The sequence below is a fragment of the Bison bison genome, unplaced genomic scaffold (assembly GCF_000754665.1).
Source record: "Bison bison bison isolate TAMUID 2011002044 unplaced genomic scaffold, Bison_UMD1.0 scf7180017864180, whole genome shotgun sequence".
In the NCBI taxonomy this organism is placed as follows: domain Eukaryota; kingdom Metazoa; phylum Chordata; class Mammalia; order Artiodactyla; family Bovidae; genus Bison; species Bison bison.
In genome coordinates, this window is record NW_011494752.1 from 13,259,978 (window position 1) to 13,269,449 (window position 9,472).

Genomic DNA, 9,472 nt, shown 5'->3' on the forward strand with positions numbered 1-9,472 from the left:
ATGTAAAACAGACAGCTGCTGGGAAGCTGCTGAACAGCACAGGGAGCTCAGCCTGGTGCTCTGTCACCTAGAGGGGTGGGGCCGGTGGGGGGGCGGGTGGTAAGGAAAAAGAGGGAGGTCCAAAAGGGAATCTAGGTATACATATAGCTGATTCACTTTGTTATACAGCAGAAACGAACACAACGTTGTAAAGTAATTATATTCCAGTAAAAAAAAGAAGTAGAGGAAGCAAGAAAGACATTAACAGACAGTACACTGGAGTGGGATGCTTGGAAATTACCAAGAAAAGATGGATAAATGTAATTACCCAAACTTTTAAAAGTTTAAAACAACAAAAATAAGTTTGAAATTCATATCGCAAACCAGAAAAAGATTTCTACCACATGTGACAACAGACTAATATCCTTGGTATGGAAAATGCTTCTGTAAGACAATTTAAAAAAATGGAATAGAAATGGAAAAATGGCAAATATCATGAATAGGCAAGTCACAAAGGAAAGAAAGAAATGATGCCAGATAAAAGGTGGCTGAATGTTTGTGTGTCCCCTTGAAACACACAGGTTGAAATGCTACACCCTCCCAAACATGATGGAATTAATACGTGGGGTGTTTGGGAGGTAATAAAGTCAGGAAGGTGGACATCCATGATGGGATTTGCATCCTTAAAAAGGAGACTCCACCATAGCACAGCTGTATAGCATGGGAAACTATACTCAGTATTTTTTAATAACCTATAAGGTTATAAGGGCTTCCCTAGTGGCTCAGACAGTAAAAAAAATCTGCCTGCAATGCAGGAGACCCGATTTGACCTCTGAGTCGGGAAGATCCCCTGGAGAAGTGAATGGCTACCCACTTCAGTATTTTTGCCTGGAGAATTCCATGGACAGAGGAGCCTGTCAGGCTACAGTTCACAGGATTGCAAAGAGTTGGACATGATTTTTATATATATAAGTACATGTGTCTGCCTAATAATTATCACATTTATTCCTCATTATGACCTCCTGAAAAAAAAAAAAACCAGCTTGCTTAGAGATCAGACATGAGCATACTCTGAACATCCATCGACTTTGTTTTTCCCATTGGCGTTTCCAACCACCCACTCCCCATCCCTTCAGTCACACCTTGGGCCAGTTGTATCACTTTCTGGGTGTCAAAATTCCATCCAGTTTAAGGCTTTACTCAAATCTCCTATTTTAAATTCTTTATCTCATCCAAAATCAGCTTTGGGTCCTTACTGTGGTGGATGTGGGGCCACTGTCTCCTCCCAGATTCTCTTTCCCCACCACATTTCCAGTCTTCATTCCCCTAGGAGGGCAGAGAGGAAGGAGAGGGACATTGGAGATGACTTGACATAGCTGTGAAGCAACCTGGTCTCGCTGAGTCCACCTCATTCCATCTGGTGTTTTTCAGTTTCCAGAAATGTGCTGGCATCTGCGTAGATTTAGGCAAGGTTTTCCTGGGATAGTGTGCAACTTCACCATTGCCTCTATTTTTAAAAATATTTATTTATTTATTTTGGTCACGCCGGGTCTTAGTTGTGGCACATGGGATCCAGTGGGATCTGCTATCCTTGTTGCAGCATGCAGGATCTTTAGTTGTGTGATGTGGGATCTAGTTCCCTGACCAGGAGATCAAATCTGGACCCCCTGCATTGGGAGCACAGAGTCTTAGCCACTGACCCGCCAGGGAAGTCCCCATCATAGCCTCTCTCATCACTGACCTCTTCCGTGTTTCCCTTTGCCCCTGCCAGTGGTCCACACCCTCTACCTTGCTCCCAGTGGGTTTCACCATTTTGCCAGGCTGAGCCCAGAGTGCATCCACAGCTTTTGCCTACTCTTCTAACTTGGGCAGTCTTCTGTGTGATGCCCTAGGATGGCGAGGTGCCTCTTCGCACTCCTGGGGGACCCTGGAGGTCTGGGGTGCAGCCCCTCTATCCTCTGGTGGGCACATGAGACCACAGTCCCTACTGTCCATCTGCTGAGAAGGCTTCTCCCACAAGCTTTGTGCCTTTAGAAGTGCCCATAGAAGGGGGTGTCTGTCACTGAGCTCATATCACTCCCAGGGACATGATCACATTCTCCCAAGAATTGTGTCATGATGCCCTGCTCCATGGGTAGCATCCAGCCTGGGAATGGTACACCTTTCTCTCCTTCTCCTGGGACTGGTGATCTCTCCCAGGGATGCCCGAGGAGCTGTCTTCCCTACCTCTCACTGGGTCTCACAGTTACTTGCACAGGAAGGAAATAAGCTCCCTGCACCCGTGAGAAGGAGGAGTAATCACCACCCCTCACCACCACCCAGCCTAGACACTACTTCAAACTTCTGACCATTTTCCTGCCCATTCTCTTTTTTTAAATGTATTTATTTTTAATTGAAAGATAATTTCTCAGTGTGTATGCCCAGCAGTGGGATTCCTGGATCATAAGGCAGTTCTATTACCAGTTTTTTAAGGAATCTCCACACAGTTCTCCATAGTGGCTGCACTAGTTTGCATTCCCACCAACAGTGTAAGAGGGTTCCCTTTTCTCCACACCCTCTCCAGCTTACTCAGCCATTAAAAAGAATACATTTGAATCAGTTCTAATGAGGTGGATGAAACTGGAGCCTATTATACAGAGTGAAGTAAGCCAGAAGGAAAAACATCAATACAGTATACTAACGCATATATATGGAATTTAGAAAGATGGTAACAACAACCCGGTGTACAAGACAGCAAAAGAGACACTGATGTATAGAACAGTCTTATGGACTCTGTGGGAGAGGGAGAGGGTGGGAAGATTTGGGAGAATGACATTGAAACATGTAAACTATCATGTAAGAAACGAGTCGCCAGTCCAGGTTCGATGCACAATACTGGATGCTTGGGGCTAGTGCACTGGGATGAACCAGAGGGATGGTATGGGGAGGGAGGAGGGAGGAGGGTTCAGGATGGGGAACACATGTATACCTGTGGCGAATTCATTTTGATATTTGGCAAAACTAATACAATTATGTAAAGTTTAAAAATAAAATAAAATTTAAAAAAAAAGAAAAAAAAAGAAAGATAATTGCTTTACAGTATTGTGTTGCTGTGTCTGTGCTAAGTCACTTCAGTACTGTCTGACCCTTTGCGACCCTATGGACTGTAGCCCATCAGGCTCCTCTGTCCATGGGATTCTCGAGGCAAGAATACTGAAACAGGTTGCCATGCCCTCCTCCAGGGAATCTTCCTGACCCAGGAATTGAACCCGAGTCTCTTAGGTCTCCTGCATTGGCAGGCGGGTTCTTTACCATTAGCACAACCTGGGAAACACAATATTTTGTTGGTTTCTATCAAACATCAGCATGAATCAGCCATAGGTTTACCTACGTCCCCTCGCACTTGAACATCCCTCCTGCCTCCCTCCCCATCCCACCCTCTAGGTTGTTACCGAGCCCCAGTTTGAGTTCCCTGAGTCACACAGCAAATCCCATTGGCTATCTGTTTTACATATGGTAACGTATGTTTCTTTGCTAACAGAGGTCCGTCTAGTCAAAGCTATGGTTTTTCTAGTAGTCATGTATGGATGTGAGAGTTGGACTGTAAAGAAAGTTGAGCGCCCAAGAATTGATGCTTTTGAACTGTGGTGTTGGAAAAGACTCTTGAGTGTCCCTTGGAGTGCAAGGAGATCCAAACAGCCCATCCTAAAGGAAATCAGTTCTGAATATTCATTGGAAGGACTGATATTGAAGCTGAAACTCAATATTGAAAGCTGAAGCTCAAACCCAATATTTTGGCCACCTGATATGAAGAACTGACTCATTGGAAAAGACCCTGATACTGGGAAAGATTGAAGGTGGGAGGGGAAGGGGACGACAGAGGATGCGATGGTTGGATGGCATCACCGACTCAATGGACATGAGTTTGAGAAAATTCTGGGAGTTGGTGATGGACAGGGAGGCCTGGTGTGCTGCAGTCTATGGGGTCGCAAAGAGTCGGACACAACTGAGCAACTGAACTGAATGTGTTTCCGTGTTACTCTCCACTCTGCCCATCTTTTTTTTTTTTTGCTATATCTCCTGCTCACACACTTCAGCACGTCAGAGAGTTTCCAATTGTGCCCAGAGAATCTCCAAACCTCAGGACATCACCCAGCTCCCAGGCTGGGTCCTGCCTGCCAGTACCACCTTGCAGCTACCCATGGCTGTACCAGGGATTTCTAAGGCAGGCTGTGGGGCTGTGGAAGAGAAAAGCCACACCCACCTCGGAAATGTCGGACTATTTTCTTGACTATGGCCATTCATGTGCTGAAAATGGTTTCATTCAGATTTTGTTTTCACCTCTCTTTACATTTGAAAAGACAAGAGCATTAATTAACATATATGACTCAATGGAAACACATAAATAGAAATCATAACAAAAGGCTAACCTTTAAAGGGTTCAAATTTAAAATCTCTGAGAAAGCAAGTGATTATTTTATTGATGTAGTTTTTCTACCAACTCTCAAAACCTGCAGGTGTTAAATTAGCTGCACAAGAATTTCTCTCTGCTTCCGAGTCTGCAGTAGAAACATGCTAATGAGAATTAGAGGAAATTAATGGGAGAGGGCCTAGGAGGCCACAGGAGAAGTTCAGCACAGCTTCCTGTGTGGTAAATTTTCAGAAAAGCTGCTGTAATTTATCACGACCCTGGACCTTATAAAAGCAGAGATATCAATTTGTTGACAAAGGTCTGTATAGTCAAAGCTATGGTTTTTCCAGTAGTCATGTACATATGTCAGAGTTGGTCCATAAAAAAGGCTGAGCACCAAAGAACTGATGCTTTTAAACTGTGGTGCTGGAGAAGACTCTTGAGAGTCCCTCGGACAGCAAGGAGGTCAAACCAGTTAATCCTAAAGGAAATCAACCTTGAATTTTCACTGGAAGGATTTGCTGAAGCTGAAGCTCCAATGCTTTGACTACCTGATGCAAAGAGCTGATTCATTGGAACAGACCCTGATGCTGGGAAAGATTAAGGGCAGAAGGAGAGAGAGGCGACATAAGATGAGATGGTTGGATGGCATCACCAACTTAACAGACATGAGTTTGAGCAAACTCCGGGAGATAGTGAAGGACAGAGGAGCCTGGTGTGCTGTAGTACACGGGGTGGCAAAGAGTGGGACATGACTGAATGACTGAACAGCAAGGGGCTTATAAGTAAAAACAAAAAAAAACAAAAAGCATGCAAAGCTACAGCCTTAACCAGTGCCCTTTTCCTAACACACGATTCTAAAAAATGCTAAAGATAACGTCAGTTTCAAAACAGCTATGGCCAAATCCACCTCTAAAAACTACAACAATAAAACAGGAGCAACTGTGAAGCAGAACCCGTACGCTAGAGTTCCCAAAACTAAACAAACAGAGAGCAAGACTGATGTTAATGGTGATGGTGATATAATTATTATATAAATTTTGACTGCAGTATGAAAGATGGGGCAAATGCCACATGTTTAGCAAGCAAAAGGTTCAGAGTTTATTTGGTCCAAAAGTCTCATTTTACAGATAAAGTAACTGAGGCCCAAGACATTAAGATTGTTAGGTAGTTAGAATAGGGAAAAGGAGTCCAAAGTGGCGGTGGCTAAAAGACAAGGAAGGGAAAAGCCCGCGAAAATAGAACAAAGGAAGGTCAAAGGAAGGTCCGAGGGCTGGAGTGAAGACCTCAGGAAGAACAAACAGCACTCCTGGCTAAGCCCAATTTGCATAGGGCAGGCCCAGGGGGAGGGAAAAAAACATATAAAAGGAGGAGCCAAAGCGCTCTTTCTCTCTGTCTCTCTCTCTATTCCCTCTTATTTTTCTGGTGCACGCTAGCGCGCTCCTCCACTGTCTTCCCTTCTTCAAGGATGGATTCTCCTGCTATCTTCTAAAAAAAAATAGAGCTGTAACACTGATTTGTCTAAGAGCTATGACATGGTTTGTTCAAGACCCGAGAGCTGTGACGTGCCGAGGGCTTTAATGTCCGTCGCCCCAAATCATTGTTTTGACGAGACAAGAACCGAGAAACATACACTCGCCTGACAAGATGATACTTAATTTTGTGAAAGTGTTAGTCGCTCAGTCTGGTCCACCTCTTTGCGGCCCCATGGAGACCACCAGACTCCTATGTCCATGGAATTCTCTAGGCAAGAATACTGGAGTTGGGTGCCATTCCCTTCTCCAGGGGACCTTGAATTCATACCTAGATGTCAAGTTATATTGATGGTGATACAGACATTGCCAGGAATGTTAATATTAGCTCTGATCCTGGTCCACGGATGTCAATGACCAAAACGGTGATGTAAAAAATTAATAATCAGAATCCTCAATTAAGTAGAGTCAGGAGACCAGCAGGGGGAGCCCTCATGCCCTGTGAAGACAGCAGAGCCCAAGGGGAAGAAGAAAGACTTCTCTCCTTTCCTGGCCAGGACTCAGCCAATGACAAGACAGGAAAAACTACCTACTGACACCCTCCCAATTTCCTTTCCCCTCTGTAAAAGCATTCTCCTCCCCTTGCTTGCCATGGTGGCTGACCCTGAATTGCAATTCTCTGCTGATCTCAAATAAACCCATCTTTGCTGGAGAAATTCTGTTTCAGGTGAACGTGCGTGCTGTTATGCCAGTCATGTCTGACTCTTTGTGAAACCATGGACTGTAGCTTACCAGGCTCCTCTGTCCACGGGATTCTCCAGGCAAGAATACTGCAGTGGGTTTCCATTTCCTTCTCAAGGGGATCTTCCCAACCCAACAATCAAACGTGGGTCTCCTGCATTGCAGGCAGATTCTTTACCATCTAAGCCACCAGGGAAGCCCCAAACTGGCTCCTAAAAGATAAAGTGTTTCGGTCTTTCCTGGTGGCCCAGTGGTGAATACTGTGTTTCCAATGCTGGGGGCTCAAGTTCAATCCTTAGTCAGGGATCTAAGATCCCACAAGCCATGCAACATGGTGAAAATTAAAAAAAAAAAAAATTAAAACAAGAAAAGTGTGGGAAGAGTTGGAAACGATGAACAAAAAGAGTTTTAACACAGGGGCTCTGGGAAATGGGAAGTGAGTCCAGTTGACAGAAAGGCTGAACACTCAGCTGGATCTAAGCTGCATTTGTATAACCTTCTGCACCTCACTGGTGATTTTGTTCTTCATGTTGAAAATGATGGAGAGGCAATGGAGGAGCTTTTCGTAGAATGAGTGAGATTGGATTTCTGTTTTAGAAAATGATTCTGTTGGTATTCCAAAGGATGGATGGCAGGGGTGGAGAGTCTAAAGGCAGGAAGATCAATGTACCAGCAACTGAAATAGTAGAAGCAAGAAATAAATGCCCAACCAAAGCTGTGCTGGTAGGGATGGAGAGGAAGGCTGGGTTCTGAGTGATGTGTCCAGAACTGACAGGACCCCTGAGGATTTCGTGGATCACTGGGCAGCTCTGACTTCCAGTGAGTGTGCCGGTGATGCTCTGTTTAAAGGAATGCTCACAGTGATGATGAAGCCGAACCCCACTTCCTCTCTGTGTTCCAGCATTGACTGCTGGTCTGACTGTTGAAGATCGAACTTGTTTCTGTTTCTTCTTGGCCCTTTACCAGGTATGCTCAGCTCCAGATTATTGTATAGCTGGATTCTCCTCCTTCCGGTCCTGTTAGAGCAGAATTATGTCCTCCCAAAATTCACAAGTTGAAGTCCTGACACCTACTATCTCCGAATGTGAGCTTATTTGGAGACAGAGTCATTGTAGATGCAGATAATTAAATTAGGATGAGGCCACACTGGACTAGGGTGGGCCCTAATGCAGTATAACTGGTGTCCTTATAGAAAGGGGCAATTGGGGAATACATGCAGATGGGGAGAATGCCACGTGAAGATGGAGGTGGAGGTTGGGGTGGTACTTCTTCTAACCAAAGCATGGCAAAGACGGCCTGCAAACCACTGCCGAATTCTTGATCTTGAACTTCTGGCCTCCAAAACTGTGAGACGTTACATTTCTACTGTTTAACCCCCACTTCAGTCTCTGGTACTTTGTTACAGCAATTCCAGGTCTCAGTTCAAACTATAATCCCTGGGGCAGGTTGACCATGAAATAGGAAATCATGCTCCCTCATCACATTCCTTTGCTTTATTGTTTCCATAATATTTAGCATGGCCTTAAGTTCTCTGATGGCTCACATGGTAAAGAATCTGCATGCAATGCAGGAGACTCAATCCCTGGGTCAGTAAGATCCCTTGGAGAAGGGAATGGCAACCCAGCTCAGTATTCTCACCTGGGACATCCCATGGACAGAGGAGCCTGGCAGGCTACAGTCCACGGTATCAAAAAGAGTTGGACAGGACTGAGTGACTAACATTCTCTTTCACCTAAGCCATCCTGTTAATGTATTTATTTGTTTATTCCCCCCATGCCAGCCATGCTGTCTTCTGCCACCCTTAGAATGTATGGTCTGTGCCCCTGGGGGATGCTACTTGCACTTTGCTGCATCTCCAGGTTTTAGAACAATCCAGCAATACCAGACAATCGATAAATGTTTCATTGAGTGGATAAATAGACAATCATCGGTGTTGACATTAAAGCTAACTCTAATGTCAATTACAACTCTAGCATTCTCGTCTGCCCTCTAGGATGTTAGATCTGGGATGTGTGTCTTTGAGGGGAGAATCACCTGGAGGCTCCTTCACTCCAGTGTCTGGGGTACGGGGTGACTTAAAGAGCAGTGCTGCCACCAGACCACCTGTGTGGGTCTCCCTAGGTGACCTTGCTTCCTCACTGCCGGGCAGCCTCTGCTTAGCTGAACTTAGAGGGCAGCCTAGGACTCCAAATATGAGTGCTCCAGAGAACGAACTAGAAACAGCATCACCTTTTATGCTCCAGCCTCAGAAGTCACACAATGTTCAGAAAATACAGTTGGCCACAGATCCCAATTCAAAGCCCGAGTCTTGGGTCTTGTTCCAAGAGATTCTGATTTCTGTATCTCAGTTCAAGACTGGAAGACCTTTGTGGGGATCCCCGGAATGCACATACTTTTAAAAAAATATTTATTCATTTATTTATTTGGCTGTATCAGGTCTTAGTTGCAGTACACAGGGATCTTTCATGTTCATTGCCACAAGTGGGATCTTTACTTGCCTGCCCAGGGGTGGAACCTGGCCTCCTGCAGTGGAAGTGTCTGAACCACCTGACCATCGGGGAAGTCTCCACATCTAGGTTGAAATGCACAAGCCAGTTCACTGTTGTGCTGTCCCCAGAATGGAAAATGTAGAGAGATACAAGAAGCCCAAATGGTTCCTAAATCCATATAAACAAGCTTTTTAATAAAACAATAGACATTGAGATTTAAAATGACCATAAATTTTAAAATAGCATTGGAAAAATACTATGGAATGAAAAAAAAAAACCTACACCAAATTTTATGCTCTTACTAATACAACTCTTTCTGCCTAATAAAATTCTTCCAGTCCTAAATCAAGAATTCATAGTAAATTCCTTTCCAATAAGACAGACTTTCTTGAGGGTATACT